Source organism: Mustela nivalis (assembly GCF_964662115.1).
Source record: "Mustela nivalis genome assembly, chromosome: 4".
NCBI lineage: Eukaryota > Metazoa > Chordata > Mammalia > Carnivora > Mustelidae > Mustela > Mustela nivalis.
The window spans coordinates 106,595,170-106,613,265 of NC_139023.1; the positions used below are offsets into that span (position 1 = coordinate 106,595,170).

Consider the following 18,096-nt stretch of genomic DNA (forward strand, 5'->3'; position numbering starts at 1 on the left):
TGTCTCTGCCAATCAGAAAAGCAGCAGGCCCTCCAACTTTATGTACATACAGCTTCCAAGTAAGCTTTTCCTGAAGAAAGTATTCCTCGGCTTAGAGAAAATGTGAAAACCACTGCCTCGGGTTGGCACAGCCTAAGAAACATGAAATTATGCTATGTAGTATGTGTTTTATCCAGGGCTCTCTGCCATTCCAAGTACAGCTAATAGTTCACCAGGATCTGCATAGACTGAGGGAAGGGCATGGAACTTTCCTCTTTCCTCCTGGGTCCTGTCTTCTCTTTGATTGACATCCACTCCTCCAGAATCTCTGCTTTCTCCTCAGGAGAGGAGGCTTCGCTTAACTAAAACATACTTTACTTAACTAAAGGGCCTCCTTGGATTATGTGGGATATTTTTTAACCTCATGATATGATAGTTCGGTTTTCACATTTTGCCTAAATATTTTCTCAGGATCCCACCTGCAGGGAAAGCTTCACAGCAGGGCTAAATGAAGCCAAGGACCAAACAGAACTTGAGGGTGGCAGCAGTCTCCTCCCCTCTGTAGGCATACACAAAGAACTAAGCCCCAGTAGGGTAAGCTAAAGTCGAAAAAGTCTATGGATTTGACCAGGCCAATTCCAAACTTCTCAGACCCCAGGTTTACCTATTAGAATTAGTTCCTCTGTGAATCACAGAAAAACACTGTGTTTCAGTGGCTTAAACAAGAGAGGACAGTTTTATTTCTCTCTGCAAGTGTAGGTGGTCAGGTCAAGTCCAGTGTGACTCTTGACACTGTGAGGGACTTGGGTCCCTTCCTTCTTGTTGCTCTGCCACCCAGGGGACTTCTATCCCAAGGTTACTTCATGTTTCAAAATGACTGCCCTCTCCAAACTTTTACCAACAGGAAGGACAGGCACAAGTTGGGAAAGGACATGTCTTTCCATTTTAAAGACACTTCCTGGAAGTTGCCATCAGTATATCTGCTTAAATTTCACTGGACAAAAGTTAGCCGCAAAAGAGTTGAGAAATGTAGTCTTTTGTTCCAAGTAGTCATGGGCAAGCCTAAAAGTAGGGTTTTATTACTGCCTTCTACCTATCTGTGTAGTGCCCCCCTTGCTCTGTGCTCAGTGCTTACTCCCACACCCTGAACTCTGTTGTACCGTCCCGCTCCCAGAGCCTCCCAACAGAAAGTCTTTGCATGTGCTCTTCTTCTCTGGGTCACTGTCCTCAGCCCCACAGTCCACCCTCCATATCTAATTAATTCCTGTTTATCCTCCAGAACTCAGTCAACACTCCCTATCCCAAACAGGGTCAAAGGTACCACTACCTGATCTCGGTAGAGCATATGTTTCTCATCTGTAGCATTTACCACACTTACATTCTGACATTTCCTTGTGTGGTTATTTGATTCCTGATTATCTCCTCCTTTAAACAGTAAGCCAGCTGGTCTGTGGTTCCCAGCTGTGTCCCTAGTATCCCCTGTACTTCTTGCTTAGTATCTGTATTTACAGGATGCCCAATAAATATAAGTTATACTATTTAAATTCTGTGCTTCATAAACATAGTACAAATTTCCCTGAAAAAATCTATTTATGATAAATACAACATATATGACTCACTATAAACTTCTCTTTCCATTTCATCTGCCAAATAATAAAATATAATTTTTTTCCTTCTACATAATGTGGAAAGTGTGAAGGTTTTTTTGGCGGGGAGCAGTTCTTGTATTGATGAAGTTAGGGATGGAAGAGTAGGAAAAGAGGGTTTGTTTTCTTTCTGTTTTTAGGTTTTCCCAATAGCTCTAGAATCTGGGTATTTTTTCTTCCCAAATTTATGTGTAGCTATACTTACATTTTTGTATCGATCTATCCTAGAATATATTTCTTAAATACACTCTAACCAGAGTAGCAGCCTTGCTTTAATGTTTGAGCCAATCTGACTAATTTTAGTAATGTAGACAACAGTTTCGGTCCTATAACTCAAGCAGTCCCCTATCAGCAGCTTTATTGGAAAATACCCTGATGTGTAATTCACCAGCACTCCCTGTTTTGGAGAGGTGATGGAACTGGAGCTTGTTCAGGGGATCAGAATTATACAACTCCCCAACACTAATCTTTCACTGGAGCTGAATCACATCTTCTGTATCCTCTTTGTGTAGAAACAGCCATGAATAATAAAATAACTATGGGAGAGAGAAAAAAGAATCAAGAGCCAACTACAGGGGCACCTGGGTGGCTCAGTGGGTTAAAGCCTCTGCCTTCGGCTCAGGTCATGATCCCAGGATCCTGGGATTGAGCCCCGCATCGGGCTCTCTGCTCAGCAGGGAGCCCGCTTCCTCCTCTCTCTCTCTGCCTGCCTCTCTGCCTACTTGTGATCTGCCTGTCAAATAAATAAATAAAATCTTTAAAAAAAAAAAAAAAAAGAGCCAACTACACCTACAGTGTTTTCCAACTGTGGCCTTCTGCATGATTCTATTGTTATATTACTTTGAATCATACGTTGTTCTTTTTTTTTATTACTTATTTTTTTTTTTTATTTTTGAGAGAGTATGTGAGCATGAGAGAAAGTAGGGTGGGCAGGGTGAAGGGGCAGAGGGAAAGAGAATCTTAAGCAGGCTCCATAACCAGCATGGAGCCTGATATGGGGCTTTATCTCAAGACCCTGAGATCATGACCTGAGCCAAAATCAAGAGTCCATCATTTAACCGACTGAGCCACCCAGGCGCCCTGAATCACACGTTGTTCTTAACAATGATAAAATGATAATAGCAGCTAATATTTATTAAGGACTTACTGCATGCCAAGTAGAGCCACTAGCATAAAGCATTAGAGAACAGTTGGTTAATCTAATATTATAAAACCAAATACCCTAGAGCACCTTATATTTGAAATTCATTGTGTCTGGCAGTACACGTACATATAAATAGTACACAAAACCCCCTACCTACCCCCGTGAATTGGTTGACACAACTCCTAAGACTCTAGCTTGACCCCTTTTCCTTCTGCATCCAAATCCTGGATATGTTTCCATGGATATTCTTGTTTCTCACTTAGGTTTCAAAGTCATAAAGAGTTTAATTACATTCACACAGAAGCCAAGTAATAAAGTTGAGACCTAAAGAAATGACCAAGGCAGACATTTTTATACTTTTTAGACAAGGAAACATAAATCTCTGAGAAACTGACAGAACAAAGAAAATTCGTGTTTGAGAGCTTTAATGAGCTTCAATGAGTAAGGGGTTCCAAACAGAATCTGGGCAGGAAGCTGGAGTAGCAAATTAGTAAAAGTAACAGGATTTGTTCAGATAGGCTTCTTTAGCCCTGAATTCTCTCTCTCTGACTAAATGGATGTCCCTCCACCTCGCAGGGCAGGGAGGGGATGTTTTCCGTGGGAGATTTATTTCCTGATTTCCGGAGACAAAACCAGGAGTCGTCCAAGCGTTCTTGCATTGGCTGTTTCTTAAGTAAGAATTCAAAATAATTAATTAATTCAAAATTAATTCAAAATAATTCAAAATAATTTTTAAAAATTAATTCAAAATAGTAACTATGCCAAAGTGGCACCTTTGGGGACTGCCCTCCCTGTGCCCCCACACTACCTCTTTAGGCTCTTAGAGATCTATTTCTTTGGTGTGTTTCCCCTACCAAAGGTAGTTTAGGTAAGACTAATACATGGATAAACAACCCACAGCCTGCGGGTTTCTGCAGCCCACCTGGTTTGGTGACACTGTCCCTAATGTAACTTCAGGAGCCACACATATATTATATGTTAACATATTTATATAATATAAGGATACTAATATCGACAAATGATATCCCCACCCATATATACAGATTTATAAAATCTCCGTGTTTTTCCTTGCTTTCAGGCCTCGATGCATTCTGTTGCCTCTGTCTGAAACCCACCACCTCCTTCTCCTGGCAAATTCTGAATCATCCACCAAATCTCAACTTTCACGTCTTTCTAATTCCAAACATCCAATGGATGCTCTTATTGTGCAGCATTCATCATGCTATTAACACACAGGAGCTATGTGTCTTTATTGCTCAATGGACTATACGCTTCAAAACAGTGAGGATCATGTCTTCCCTTTGCTTATTTCATTTCTTGCATAAAATGCAGGTAAAATCAATATCTGTTGAAGATGTATGTAAACATACTATTTGTCACAGCTCTGGTAGTGACCAAGGACATATGTCTCCAACACTGCTTCATGGCCCGCTGTAAGTTGCCCAGTTCTTGAACATAAACTGCACCAAACTCTTTCGCTTTCATTGCAAAAGCAATAGCTATTCAATCACGTGAATATCTGCAGACCCATCCAACTACCTCCATCCCAAAATAAATGAACACTTCAGGATTTCTTGCCATCAAACGTATCTCCAGGAAGTCTCCAGTTAGAAAGACTGATAAAATTATGGGAGACTATATAATGTGAGAACTTATCTGAATATTTGCATACTCTGACGATATTTTTTAAATGCCCAACACTTGCAATGGTTCCCTAATATTTGTAGAATAAAAATCCTTGTATCTGAGGCAGGCATTTAAAAAGACCACAGCTTTGCTCCTTCCTACCTTCCCAGAGCTTTCTTCCCATCTCATCATGCAGTCTATATTCTAGGCAAATGGATTTGTTTTTCTCCATATAAGCCCAAGATGTACAATGTTTTCCATTATAATAGTAATAACAGACCCTCAGAGAGACTCTGAGGTGCCAGGCCCTCCTTTAGGTGCTTTGCATATGTTAACTTACTTAATCCTTACAACAACACTATTTCCTAGGTATTATTATGATCTTCATTTAAAGATGAAGAGATTGGGGCACATTGCTTAAGGTCAGATCTTTAGTACACAGCAAAGCCTGGATATGAGGTGACTAACTCGGTGTCTCTCGCCATCCAACAGGCTAGCCCAGGCTTGTTCACAGACAGTGGCAAATGTCCATGAGCAAGTGATGGCACAGAAGGTCTTACTGAGACTTAGGCTCAGAACGGACCCAGTATAGGGGCACATGGATGGCTTAGTGGGTTAAGCCTCTGCCTTTGGCTCAAGTCATAATCTCAGAGTCCTGGGATGAAGCCTCGCATTGGGCTTTCTGCTCAGAGTCCTGGGATTGAGCCCCACATCAGGCTCCCTGCTAAGCAGGGAGCCTGCTTCCCACTCTCTCTCTCTGCCTGTTTCTCTGCCTACTTGTGATCTCTCTGTCATATAAATAAGTAAAATCTTTAAAAAAAAAAAAAAAAGAAGAAGAAGAAGAAGAACTGATCCAGTATCATACCCACTGCATCCTGTTAGGCAAAGCAAGCCATAATGTCAGCTCATATTCCGAGGGAGGAGAAATATTCTATTAACTGAAAGGAGAACAGCAAAGTCGCATGTGGAGACAGGGAAGGAAATAATGGCAATCAATTTGCAAGTACTCAACCACACATGGCCAGAGCTAGCTGCCAAGAAGGGTGAGAGAGTCTTCAAATGGCAGCCATAAGCTCAGGAGCAGGAAGAACAGATTCAGTGGGAACAAATTAGCAAGCAGTCTGTAAAGTTTGGGGGGGGGGGGGTTGAGATGTTTTAAATTCCTTCAAATTTATTTATCAGAAGTGACTGAAATAAAAAATATAATTGAGTCCCATCACCATGGAAATGATTTTAGAAGAAAGCTGGTCAGATGACTATTACTGCTTCCCATTTTCAACCAATAACAGTTGTCACTGATAAACAGCCAACAGTCTATCAAGAATGCTCAAGAAAGGGGCACCTGGGTGGTTCAGTGGGTTAAGCCTCTGCCTTCAGCTCAGGTCATGGTCTTGGGGTCTTGGGATCGAGCCCCACAATGGGCTCTCTGCTCAGCCAGGGAAACTGCTTCCTCCTCTCTCTCTCTGTCTCTCTCTGCTTGCCTCTCTGCCTACTTATGGTCTCTTTCTGTTAAATAAATAAATAAAATCTTTGGGGGGGAGGGGAGAATGCTCCAGAGAGAGGCACCTGGGTGGCTCAGTCAATTAAGCGTCTGACCCATGATTTCAGCTCAGGTCATGATCTCAGGGTTGTGAGATTGAGCGCCAAGCTGGGCTCCCTGTTCAATGCGGAGTCTGCTTAAAATTCTTTCTCTCCCTCCGTTCCTCCCCCAACTTGCATGCATGCTCTCTCTCTCTATCAAATAAGTAAATAAATCTTAAAAAAAAAAAAAAGAATGCTCAAGATATAATATATGATACCACAGGTCTATTCATAAGGGGAGAATCTAGGCAATAAGTTATGTGAACTTCTTGATTTCATCCTACAAAACAAGTGCAAAACCACCACCCATGCCTCTGAGAACATTGGACCATGCACCCTTGAAAAAAGCTTTGGTTCCTCTTCATCATGAGCAACCTTCCTCCAGCAGTCAAGCGTGCGTTATGTCAGTTCCTTTGCACCCTGACTGCACCATCACCCGGTAACCAACAGTGTCCAATGGCCAGGAAGTCAGCCCAGCAACTGCTGTGATGGATTACACAATCAACCAGCTGAGAACGATGTGAGTATTCTTGGGATCAGAAGCATTCCCTCTGAACCGTCCTACATTGTTGGTGGGAATGCAAGCTGGTGCAACCACTCTGGAAAATAGCATGGAGGTTTCTCAAAATGTTGAAAATAGAACTACCCTATGACCCAGCAATTACACTACTGGTTATTTACCCTAAAGATACAAGCGTAGTGATCCAAAGGGGCACGTGCACCCGAATGTTTATAGCAGCAATGTCTACAATAGCCAAACTATGGAAAGAACCTAGATGTCCATCAACAGATGAATGAATAAAGAAGAGGTGGTATATATACACAATGGAATACTATGCAGCCATCAAAAGAAATGAAATCTTGCCATTTGTGACAATGTGGATGGAACTAGAGGGGATCATGCTTAGCGAAATAAGTCAAGCAGAGAAAGACAACTATCATATGATCTCCCTGATATGAGGAAGTGTTGATGCAACATGGGGGGTTAAGGGGATAGGAGAAGAATAAATGAAACAAGATGGGATTGGGAGGGAGAAAAACCATAAGTGACTCAATCTCACAAAACAAACTGAGGGTTGCTGGGGGGAGGGGTGTTGGGAGAACAGGGGTGGGGTTATGGACATAGGGGAGGGTATGTGCTATGGTGAGTGCTGTGAAGTGTGTAGACCTGGCGATTCACAGACCTGTACCCCTAAGGATAAAAATATATTATATGTTAATTTAAAAAAAAAGAAGCATTCCCTTTGCTGTGTCATAGATACAGGAGTAGGCAGCTCTGTAGATAAGACTACCCTGCACAGACACGTTAAAACCTTGGTACAGACCCTTCATCTCATCAGGCTTATAGATCTTAACCAGGCAGTCACTGAGGCCTCTGAATTCCCTTTTAGCTCCAGCTTTGCTAGCATCAGCTTCTAGACAGGTACAGGCAAAATCAGGAGGATACACAAAACCCAAGGATGTGGTCCCCACGGCACCACCTGAAGCCAGATTCCCTGTAAAGTAGTGCAAAAACTGGGTTCTCTTGTCCATACCACCCAGGAGAATCTTCTTGTATTTATCTTGTATCTTTTTTTTAAAGATTTTGTTTATTTATTTGGCAGAGAGAGATGCAGTGAGAGAGGGAACACAAGCAGTGGGAGTAGGTGAGGGAAAGCAGGCTTCCCGCCAAGCAGGGAGCCCGTTGCGGGGCTCGATCCCAGGACCTTGGGATCATGACCTGAGCCAAAGGCAGACACTTAATGACTGAGCCACCCAGGCATCCCTATATTTATCTTTGAAGCCAAAGTTGAGAACCTAGGTGGGAAAGCATCTGATGCCATTGGCTAGGTTACGATGCCGGAAGGACAGGACTCCCTCCTTCCTGAGGATGGGAAGCATGAAGTCTATACATCCCTTGTATTTTTTATCAGCAGTGACTTGCTTGCTGGCATTCTGCACCTGCAGCAGCATCTTGACCCACTGGATGGGTACAACCACAGTCTTGGAGATACCCATGGCCTCTCCTCCCACCAGCAAGTCCTTGGCAAGGGAACAAAGTGGCATCTGTCATGTTGAAAAGAGAGAGAAGACAGGCAACTGTGGAGCAGTCTATAAAGATTTCAATTACCCCCTAAATTTAATCAGAATCACTACAGAATATTTTTGGAGAACTTCACAAATTGATCCTAAAATCTATGCAGGAAAGCAAATGACTTTTCTCAATAAGGAAAGCCAAGACAATGCTGAAGGAGAGTGAGATGGGGACACTTGTCCTTGCAGACATTAATACCAAAGGAGCAGACTGGAGACCAGAAACAAACTCGTGCAAACATGAAAGCTCAGATATAAAGGAGCATATATTACATATCTGTGGAAAACTAAAGACTTTGTGGAAAACAAAACATGAAAAACTTTAGAAAGCGATACCAAATACCTTTACAACATGGGAGAAAAGAAGGATCTCTTAGGCAAGACTCAAAATCACCAAAGCAGGAGGACAGGAAAGCCACATTTTACCATAATAAAACATGAACCTTCTGTTCATCAGGAGACACTATAAGGAGCATATGACAAGACAAGCCAGTGAGGAAATGGAACAGGGTTCGGTTAATAAAGAAATAGAATAGCACAGCAAGCTAGAAATGATTTAAACTAGTCACAAGCTACAAACTGAGAGATAATATTTGCAATATAAGCAATCAGTAAAAGACTGTTATCTAGAATTTATGAAGAAGTCTTCTAAGGGGGGTGGAGGACAAAAGACAGACCAGTCATTTTAGAAAAGGGGAAATGCTATGGCAATGAATAAATAAATAAATATAAATAAATGTAGGGGCACGCAGGTGACTCAACTGTTAGCTATCTGCCTTCTGTTCAGAGCATGATCCTGGGATCCTGGGATCCTGGGATTTAGTCCCACATTGGGCTCCTTGCTCACTGGAGAGCCTGCTTCTTTCTCCCTCTCCCTCTGCTGTGACCCCTGCTTGTGCTCTCGCTCTATCACTCTCTTTCTGTCAAATTAATTAATTAATTAATTAAAATAAGAAGATGTAAAAGATGTCCAATTTCCTGTATAACTAAGACAGAAGAAATTGAAATCAAAATCAGATGGCATGTTGCACCTCTCTGCTTTTGCAAATTTTAAAGTATCCGATAATGTTAAATGTCTTTATAATGAAGATATTTAGCAACAGAAATACTCATGCATTGCCAGTGGGAGCAGAATCCTTATGGAAAACGGTTTGACAATACATAATAAAATTGCACGCAATCAGACAACAAAAAGAAATTAAAGGCATCCAAATCAACAAAGAAGAAGTCAAACTATCACTCTTTGCAGATGATATGATTCTTTATGTGGAAAACCCAAAAGACTCCATTTCAAATCCTAGAACTTGTACAGTAATTCAATAAAGTGTCAGGTTATAAAATCAATGCACAGAAATCAGTTGCATTTCTATATACCAACAACAAGACAGAAGAAAGAGAAATTAAGAAGTCAATCCCATTTACAATTGTGCCCCAAACCATAAGATACCTAAGAATAAACCTAACCAAAGAGGCAAAGAATCTGTACTCAGAAAACTATTAAGTACTCATGAAAGAAATTGAGGAAGACACAAAGAAATGGAAACATGTTCCATGCTTATGGGTTGGAAGAACAAATAATATGAAAATACCTATGCTACCTAAAGCAATCTACAAATTTAATGCAATCCCTATCAAAATCCCATCAATTTTTTCAAAGAAATGGAACAAACAATTCTAAAATTTATATGGAATCAGAAAAGACCTCGAATAGCAAGAGGAATGTTGAAAAAGAAAGCCAAAGTTGGTAGCATCACAATTCCAGACTTCAAACTCTATTACAAAGCTGTCATCATCAAGACAGTATGGTACTGGCACAAAAACAGACACATAGATCAATGGAACAGAATCCAAAGCCCAGAAATAGACCCTCAACTCCATGGTCAACTCATCTTCAACAAAACAGGAAAGAATGTCCAATGGAAAAAAGACAATCTCTTCAACAAATGGTATTGGGAAAATTGGACAGCCACATGCAGAATGAAACTGGCCATTTCCTTACACCACACGAAAATAGACTCAAAATGGATGAAGGACCTCAATGTGAAACAGGAATCCATCAAAATCCTTGAAGAGACCACAGGCAGCAACATCTTCGACCTCAGCTGCAGCAACTTTTTCCTAGAAACATCGCCAAAGGCAAGGGAAGCAAAGGCAAAAATGAACTATTGGACTTCATCAAGATCAAAAGCTTTTGCACAGCAAAGGAAACAGTTATTAAAACCAAAATACAACTGATAGAATGGGAGAAGATATTTGCAAATGACATATCAGATAAAGGGCTAGTATCCAAAATCTGTAAAGAACTTATCAAACTCAACATCCAAGGAACAAATAATCCAATCAAGAAATGGGCAGAGGACATGAACAGACATTTCTGCAAAGAAGACATCCAGAAGGCCAACAGACACATGAAAAAGTGCTCCATATCACTCGGCATCAGGGAAATACAAATCAAAACCACAATGAGATACCATCTCACACCGGTTAGAATGGCTAAAATTAACAAGTCAGGAAATGACAGATGCTGGCAAGGATGCGGAGAAAGGGGAACCCTCCTACACTGTTGGTGGGAATGCAAGCTGGTGCAACCACTCTGGAAAACAGCATGGAGCTTCTTCAAAAAGTTGAAAATAGAGCTACCCTATTACCAGCAATCGCACTACTGGATATCTATCCTAAAGATACAAATGTAGTGATTCAAAGGGGCACGTGCACCCAAATGTTTATAGCAGCAATGTCCACAATTGCCAGACTATGGAAAGAACCTAGATGAATGGATAAAGAAGATGTGGTGTGTGTGTGTGTGTGTGTGTGTGCGCACACACACACAATGGAATACTGTGCAGCCATCAAAAGAAATGAAATATTGCCATTTGCAATGATGTGGATGGAACTAGAGGGTATTATGCTAAACGAAATAAGTCAATCAGAGAAAGACAATTATCATATGATCTCCCTGATATGAGGAAGTTGAGAGGCAAAGTGGGGTGTTCGGGGGGTAGGAAAGGAATAAATGAAACAAGATGGGATCAGGAGGGAGACAAACCATAATAGACTCTTAATCTCACAAAACAAACTGAGCATTGCCGGGGGGAGGAGGGCGGGGAGAGGGTAGTGGGGTTATGGACATTGGGGAAGGTATGTGTGGTGAGTGCTGTGAAGTGTGTAAACCTGGCAATTCACAGACCTGTACCCCTGGGGCTAATAATACATCATATGTTAATAAAAAAGTTAAAAATTATTTTAAAAATTGCACACAACATATTCTATACCCCACAATTTCTCTGCTGGGTATATGTACTAGAAAAACTTTTACACATATAAGGAGATACATATAATATTCATGGAAACTTTGTTTACAAAAGCAAATCTGAAAAAAAAAACCACCAAATATCTAATTATACTGAAATGAATAAATAATCTACATCTTCACACTTTGGAATTCTGTATATAGTAGTTACAAGTGAATGGATCAGCAGGATGGAATTTCAAAAACCGAGGTTAACAACACCAACAAAACGATAAAAGTAAGTCATAGAAAAAAATAAGTTGCATGATTCCTATTATAATAAAGTGCAGCCAAGAGCGCCTGGGTGGCTCAGTCAGTTGAATGTCTGCCTTCAGTTCAAGTCATGATCCCAGGGTCCTGGGATCCAGCCCTGCATCAAACTCCCTGCTCGGTGGGAAGTCTGCTTCTCCCTCTCCCCTAATCCTGCTCACTGTCTCTCCCTCTCTCTCTCTCTCTCTCTCTCTTTGGAAATAAATAAATAAATAAATAAATCTTTAAGGTCCAGCCAAAATTCAACAGTACATTGTTTTAGGATTGTTTTAGGATTCACTCATAGACAGCAGTGCTGGTGTACTCTATGGCCATCTTGGCTAAGCTAGGAACTACAAATCCCAGAGTTTTCTGCAGGGTTTGAGGTTAAATGGACCAAAATAGGAACTTAAACAAGATACTTGGAGGCAGAAGTGAAGTAGCACCCCGTTTTCTTGCAGGGTACATGCACTCAATTGGGCTGATGGACAGACACTGAGGGTCTGGATTCCTGCTTCCTCTCCACGACTGCCATCCCTTCTGTCCACTGTGGGGCACTTTGACTGACCACAGGCAGCTGTCAGTGGACTCACGGGCCCCCATGGAGAGGCAGTCACTTTGACTATCTCCTGCAGCTGCCTCTTTGCAGCCCTGCTCAGTTGATTGGATTCTGAGCTTCTCCTGGAGACCCCTGGCCGGGCCATCCACACAGTGCTTCAGGAGGCTGGCTAGTGGCTTTTCCTCCATTTCTCTCACAGCCCCTTCCAGATCTTCAGGGAAAAGTAGAAGATGTTGTTTCTATAAAACACCCCTCAGCTTGCAACACTATAAAGATGAGCAAGAGAATATCTTGCACAATATTCCTCCAGTGGGGAAAAGGAAGGACAGCATGAAGGAGAAGCACAGGGGACTTCGGAGGCACTAGAATGTTCTTTTTCTTAAGTTGGGTGGATACAAAGTATCCATTTTATTAATAGCATTTAATTTGTACAAAATGTGATAGATGTTGCAATTCAAAGTTAAAAATGAAAATGAAAGTGGGTAGGAGAATAGGTGAAATGAGTAAAAGAGATTAAGAGCACACTCACCACAATGAGCACTGAGCAATGTATAGAATTGTTGAATCATTGTGTCACGCACCTGAAGCTAATATAATGTTGTACGTTAATTATACTTTGATTTTAAAAAGTTCCTTTTAAAAATTTAAAAATAAAAGCATATAACAAGTGATTTCAAAGCAGAGAATCCAAATCCTTAGGGAAAATTAATATGAAGTTCAATGTGAGGGAGAAAAAGAATCTCATTGGTCAAAGAGAAGAGGAGGGCTAGCTCCCTGGGACTTGTCCCCTGTGCAGAGAGAGGGCAAAACTGTCAGATAGAGAATGGAACCCCTGATGGTGAGATGGTGGACTGCTCACTTCCCAGAACAGGGAGGGAGGCAAGGGACAATCATCTCAAGATAGCCAGGGGAATGGCGGGGACTCTCCCCAGTAGACAGGCAGGCACTAAAAATCAGATCCTAGCTAAAATCAAGGTACATTGATTTTAGCTAAGATGGAAGGCATTGTCAGGCAAAGGACTGTGTCCCAGGTGGATGGCCAGAGCCGGAAGCAGTGTTTTCAACTGCAGTGTCATGTCAGAGAGAAACTGAAAGACACGGCACACAGTGGGACTTTTCCAAATGGCCCCGTAGTGGAGATTCGGACAGGTGGAGTGCAAGTGCACCTCAGGTAAGGACAAATGGGAGGCCATGATGATCATAACGCCAGCAGCCACCATTTTCAGAATGCTTACTTATCTCCCTGGCATCTAAACCTTCGCCTCGTCTCTTTTCTAACTAAACTCACTTCTCTGACCATCTCATTCAGTCTCATGACTTTCAATACCAGTGACAGGCTATTGATTTCCATCTCAGCTTAGACCTTTCTCCTAAACTCCAAAGTTCTCCCCAATATCTATCTCACTGTGGGTGGTTTAATTGACATCTCAAAGGCAACTGTCCAAAACTGAGGCCCTGACCTTACCCACATCAACCACCCCCCTCCATCGACCTACCTTCTCCCCACACCTGCTCCTCCCTCCATTATTCCCATCTCAGTAAGTGAAGCTTACATCCTGACTGTTGCTTAGGCAAAGAACACAGCATCTTTCTTGACACATCTCTCATGCTATATGCGATCCTTTGGCAAATTCTGTTACTCTAGCTACATTGGTCTCCTTACTTTTTCATTAACCCAGCAGATCTCCTGCCTCAGGGTCTTTGCATAGGTTGTTCCTTCAGCCTGGTACACTTGGTCTTGAGAAAACTGCCTGGCTGGTTTCTCTGCCTCATTCAGTCTTTACTCAAATATCTTCTTACTGAGGCCTCCTTAAATGCCCTAATTAAAATCACAAACCAACCCCCCAACACCTTCCCTTCTTTCGTGCTTTATTTTTCTTTTTATCATTTATCATTATTTAATGAAATATAGATATATCCTTATTTAACTTGTTTTCTGCTATTACGGAGACTCATAATAGGACTTAAGGCCCAAGAAGGTAAAGATTTATGTCCGCTTCATTCACCACTGTAGTCCCAGAAGTAAAGCAGCACCTGGCGGCGCATAAGAGGCTCTCAATGAAATGAACAAATAAGTAAAGACTTTGAATCTGTAAGGCCCTCTAAGTACTCCGCATGGATTACCAAACGATACTCTCACAATTTCCATTAATCATTCTCATTTTACAGATAAGAAAACTGGGGTTTTAGAGAGTTCATTGGACTTGCCCAGGGTCACACGGTGCTGAGTGGCAAAGCTGGGAAATAAATCCCAGCAGCTTGATTCCTGATCCTTCACACGTAAGCACAGTACTACCCTTTCCCAGACCTGTGGGAAGAGAAGGTTCAAAGTCAGGTGCCAAAGACCTGACATAAAGTTAGAAATCAGGAGCAGAATGATAAACAAAAGACAGATCCAGATCCTTAGAATCAGATGCCACAGGGTGATGAGGGTGAGTCTGGCCTAAGAGAGGTCATAATGGAACTGTGACCAGGGACAGACACACTCAGGTGGCCCCGGCTCATCCTCAGAAGCTTAAGGAAATGTATTCTTTGGATGCATCAGGAAAATTCAAGGTCTGGATAAAAAAAAATTCCAGGTCTTGGACTCTAAGGAAATGATTTTGAAGGAGGCACACACACTGGGCATCAGATACTCACTCACTGGTTCATTCCACAAACCCACCAATTCCCAGCTGCCTTACCTTGGAGAAGAACATCACCGCTCTAAGATCTATGGTTTCTAACTGGTCAAATAAGATGCTAATGGTCTCTGCTCATGAGATTGTTTAAAGCCTGAGATAATGCATAGAAGGTGTTTAGAATAACCCGTGGCATGTAAATGAAAACTTCAATGTGTACTAGCCATTATCACTGTGATTTCTCAGAATTATCATCCCCTATTGGGCAAGATTCCAGGTCTTTATGGTCTTGGGTAGACAGCATGAACAAAACTTGCTCTCATAGAATGTGCTTGCTATCAGCCTCCTGGTTATAGAGGCCAAATCAACCTCCTGAGAAAGAACCCCTGGGACAGCAGATGCCCTTTGCCCCCTTCAGCCTGCATACACCCCACTTCTACGCGGAGAAGTAGAACCCGATGTCACAAGCCAGAAGAACAAGAGCACATTCTGTCGTGGGCACATTGCCTGATCCTACCTATGCCTGTCATCTCACCAATAAGGGCTCTGGGACTTAGAAATCTGGAAGATCAGAAGAGGGGAGAGTCAAGAAAGGAAATCCAAACCCAGATTCCAAAAAAAAGTATCTGTGAGTATTTCAAATAGAAACAAACAACCCCAGAGCATCTGCCTTCAAGACTACAATAAATTGTTAATGGCCTAAGCATCCACTGAAAATCCAGATTAGGAGGGAGGGATGGAGGAAAGATATCTGAAGGAAGGCTCTTTGGAAATATTGTATGGAAGCTCACTCAGAATTAAAATTCCTTGAGAAGTATATGCTACTGATGGAGCATCTTAAGATAGCAAAATACTACCAAATACGTACATCCAAGTATATCTACGTTCATTGAGAACTGATAAAATCCGAAAACATATTCTGTGATAAGGATAGAAAATAAGGTTTTGCAAATGGATTTTTAAGCTAGAAAATGAAATGGCCACAGGATGGCAGTAAAAGGTAAGTGATAAGGCTAAGCCACGTATTTTATTAACCCTTAAAAGTGTTCTAAGATACACAAGCACTTCAAGTGCCTGAATATAACCTGTATAACATTCTTGAATTAGATATATAGAAGCAAACAAAAAGTCTCAAATACCAGAACTCTTGGACTGTGATTCGTTTCAAGTAAAAGGGTGCCCAATTTCAGTTATGACATATTTAAGATTCTGTGCCTCCCATACATCTACCTTCAAGTTAGAACCAGTATTATTACAAGTAAATTATAGAGCAACCAAGTTTTTAAAAGGAATTCAAAAGCACAAGGCAAGCTTTCCACTGGGTTTCCCTTGAGCTCTCAACTCTTGTTGCTCTTCCTCTGCCTTCATCCCATTTCTAATCAAAATGATTATCTAAATCCCCTTTGGCCGTTAAGGGACACTGTCTTTGGCTCAAAATTATCTCCACGCCACCTGGGTGACTCAGTTGGTAAATCCATGGACTCTCAACCTCAGTTGAGATCATGATCTCAGGGTCCTGAGATTGAAACAGCCCCCATCCCTTAGCGTTCTCCCCTGGGCCCTGAGCCTGTTTAAGATTCTTTACCTTTGTCTCGCCCACCCCACCACCACCACTGACCCCGGCCAATGCTCACATAGGCTCTAGGGAAGGAAAATAGCTATCTATCTATCTCTATATAAATATAAATGTAAATGCAAATATATATATGTGTGTGTGTGTGTATCCTCATGCCAAAGAGACACATTGTGGGGTAGTATATTCTGTTGCCCCTCGTGGGCAGAGAATCAAAGATGTGCCTGGAAAAGTAGCAGGGAGCCTGTCATTTTGATGGCATTACGAAGTCACTACTAAAAGTTTTAAAACAGGAGTAACGCAATCAGATTGCACTCAGAAAAGACTAGCTACCGTGTGTGATTAATTGTTCACTCTGCCTCCAAACTTACCACTTCTTGGTTAAAAACTTCAAGTGTCTTCCAACAGCCCTTAGAATGAAAAACCAAATGTTCACTTTAGTATTATTATTATTATTTTTTTAATGTTCAATTAGTCAGCAAATGTTCACTTTTTTTACAGGGCCCTTACAGATCTGAGCTTGAAAGCTGACCTACCTAATTCACCTGACCCCCAAATTCTAGTCTTTTCTTTTTTTCCTGGGCACCACTCAGCAACTCCCAGTGTTGGGGTGTTCTTGCCCCGCAGCCCCTCCACTGGCCCTCCGCTTGGTGAATTCCTCCTCAATCTTCTTGAAGCTTTTGAACAGCTTCTTTAAGCTTTTCTCTGCACCCGCAGACTTTCCCTTGCCCTGTCATGAGATCCCAGAAGCCCCATCACACTCAGCATTTGAATGATGACTCATTTAACGAATCTGTCCCCACTAGGGTGTCACCTGGGCAGGGGCAGAAACTGAGGGTCTCGTCGTAGGGTCTAACAAGTGAGCCACCAATGGCTGAACAGAATAGACAGACTCAATGAGTGGGGAAAAGCAAATGTCTGAAAACAGGCCTCCTCGAAGCAGGAATCCACTTAAAAACTATTCTAACAGTGGAGATGAGATGACAGGGATAGAGACGGAGAGGACGGGGGGGGGGGGGCAGCTGCAAGAGCTATTGGGATTATGATCCAAAGGACGCTAATTATATTTTATATGCTCTGCTAATTGCACTTTACCTAGCAGCTAGGTGCCTTCTCTGCCCAGGTTTCTTCTCACAGACCAGACCTACCATGAAATTCCATTTAGCTAATGCAGTGGGAGAATCGTGACCCTAAAGGATTTATGAAGCTTGAGCTACTCAAAAGACTGATATATCTCCTTTATCCTTCCGGTAAGCATCATCCCTCCCCGCCCCCCCCCCCCCAGGCAAGGCATAAGAGAAATCACATGTTAACTCCCCTACTTCAGAAAATAATAGCAGTTGAGACTTTGGATGAGGCCTGGGTGCCTTTTAACTTGAGAGAATATTTCCTTTCTCAGTACCTCCCTTGAAATGTAATGTCTGCCTTTGAGAGGTTTCCATGGGTTTAAACTAATTGGTCCATAATTGGAGAGCTCAGCATATCAGCAGCTCACAAGACTCAAATATCAAAAGATCCATCCCTGAGGAGTCCCCGTCTGTCCTTCAGCATAAACAATGCCGAAAATCTAGTCTTTACCTGTGAATCTGGGAAAGAGATTGAGAAAATCTTATTTATAATCCCCAGATGGGCATTGCTTCCAAATTTTCCAGCCTCCTCAAATGACTCTATGTGTTTTTCTGAACACAATCTCCACAATTCCCTCTCCACTCCCTCAAACTTATAAACTTTTTCCTCTATTTCTGCTCTTTACCAT

General features: G+C 41.9%; 1 protein-coding gene and 1 pseudogene across 3 annotated transcripts in view; both read right to left on the reverse strand.

Moving 5' to 3' along the window:
• LOC309863839 (uncharacterized protein) overlaps window positions 1-18,096 on the reverse strand; it is a 126,848-nt gene that overhangs the window by 72,106 nt on the left and 36,646 nt on the right. The gene's annotated exons all lie outside the window — the stretch shown is intronic.
• Window positions 6,233-8,029, reverse strand: LOC309863779 (ADP/ATP translocase 2-like; annotated as a pseudogene). Its single transcript has 3 exons — window positions 7,741-8,029; window positions 7,208-7,527; window positions 6,233-6,527 (listed from the first exon to the last, which is right to left on the reverse strand). The product of its transcript is annotated as an ADP/ATP translocase 2-like (transcript).